Source organism: Camelus dromedarius, chromosome 5 (assembly GCF_036321535.1).
Source record: "Camelus dromedarius isolate mCamDro1 chromosome 5, mCamDro1.pat, whole genome shotgun sequence".
NCBI classification, from domain to species: domain Eukaryota; kingdom Metazoa; phylum Chordata; class Mammalia; order Artiodactyla; family Camelidae; genus Camelus; species Camelus dromedarius.
This window is the reverse complement of record NC_087440.1, coordinates 56,759,026-56,761,179: the sequence shown is the minus strand read 5'-3', so window position 1 is coordinate 56,761,179 and position 2,154 is coordinate 56,759,026.

Here is a 2,154-nt window from a genome sequence, read left to right as displayed (position 1 = left end):
TTGTGGAATTCATATATTAACTAGTCAATTAGAAAAGGACTTGTTTCTCTCCAGCTACGCAGTTGCTTACTCTCATCTTCACCATTTCCCAAGAGTCTTAGATGTATAAGGTTGATTATACAGTTAAAAAAAAAAAAAAGGAAAAATTTTCCAAAGATCTTGGAATTTATCCATCTAAATGAGTGACATAAGTTAGACATTGTTTTGGGATACAGGCTAGACACATATGTGTGCCAGTGAGGAAGCTCAGACTATTTCCTGAAATTCAGTCAGAGTGTTAGCTGCAAAAGAAAATCAATCAGAATGCCTTCTCTGTTTATTTACCTGCTCCACGTGGAACTCTCCCTCACCCATTTTTAAATTCAAGAATTTGAAATAATAATCACAATAATGGTGGTAACTGCTAATGTGCACTGACTGCTTATGGTGTGTCAAGCACTTTTCAGATGCTTTACATATTTAATCCTTGCAACAATTTTATGGGTTATCCTCACTTTATAGATGAAGAAACTGAGGCACAGAGCAGAACTGGGTGTTTCTGAGCAGACTGTTGCTTACCAGAAGGGATCTGACAGGAGCCAGGACCACTTCCCTCCTCTCCCTAGTTTTACCTCAAACTGCCCAGTCGCATTCTGTAGCATTTCACATTTCTCTTCTGTTTTTTCATTTTTTTCTGGAGAGGGATAATACTACACTGGAAAGGGTGAGAGCTTTATTTTAGCAAGAAAGAACTGTCTTGGAACCAGAGAGCGTAACTGTGGGCACAGAGCAGGGTAAGAGGACTTGAGAAACATGTCTGGAGGGGAAGTTTCCAGGAGTGGGGCGAGGGGTGCAGAAGGACGGGTGAGAGGGTAACGGCAAACTTAACTATCTTCACAGTTTGGCCTGGGAGCTGAGCCCCAGCCAGGATGGAGCTCAGGTGCACAGGGTGGCGCAGGCGGAGGGTGGCAGTCCTGGAACCAGCCCCCGGTTGGACTCACCTGGCAAGTGGCCACAAACCCAGTGACAATCGGGACTTGTAAGCCCACTTGGTGCTGTCCTGGGGTAGAGTTCTAGCACCAGGTTGGTGTTTTCCTCTCAAGCTCCCAGGTGCACCTAATGTGCAGCTGAAGTGAAAACCACAGCTTCGGGGGCACAAACATTCTATTTAGGGAGCAGATATACTAACTTCTATCTTTAAAAGCAACAACTTCTGAGGTAATTTTTTAAAAAGTAAAGACATGAGGCCTGGAGCTCCACGCACAGGAAGAGAATGTTCGTTGCGCTGGTGATTGTCTGAGAACACCAGTCCTTCACTTAATCTTGAATTTGTTCTGGGCTGTCAGTAAACACAGCTGCTGTTGCTGCTGGTAAAAACTCTAAAATTAAGCCTTGAGGCAAAGTTGTCAATTTTCTCCAACTAAGAATCTCCTCAGCTTTGGTGGTGGTTGGGTGGTGGCGGGGGGAGCTTGTCTATGGCCAAATACACGCTTTCACTTGCGAAAATAACATTTTTCTTCTTGCTCTGAATTTTTCATAAGGAAGAGAAGTCTTTTTTGGACCATACTTTTGGAAATATAGTTTCTCAATTATTTTTTTTAAGCTGAGGGCCATTCTTCATCTACCTATTTTGACGATAATTCTGAGCTACTGTACTGGGAGTTAACTGAAGAGGACTCTTGCAGGAGTCACCTATGAAATAGTTTTGTAAACAAGTGGATAATGTTTTCTGCTTGCACAGAGCCTTTTTTTTTTAATAGAGGTACTGGGGATTGAACCCCGGACCTTGTGCATGCTAAGCACACACCCTACCTCTGAGCTGTACCCTCCCCCCTCATAGAGCCTTTAAAAATAGAAAACAAAACACCAGCTCTTTATGTCACTTCCTTTCTTACCGGGAAAACATACTGATTATCAAATCATAATTAATATCAACCATTTCCTGCCTCAAATGAACAACAAAAGCCTCTTTCCACATATTACTGCAAAACCTCACTAATTTAGAGGGGTTGGGAGGAAATATTCTAAGGAGGGAGATTAGGGAAGGTTAGACCATTAAAAACCTGAATTACATCTCCTTTTTAAAGAAATGCTATTACATTCAACTACCAAATAAACAAAAACACATTTGAAAATGAAGCCAATAGTTAAGGTTTAATTTTAAATGTGGTACTT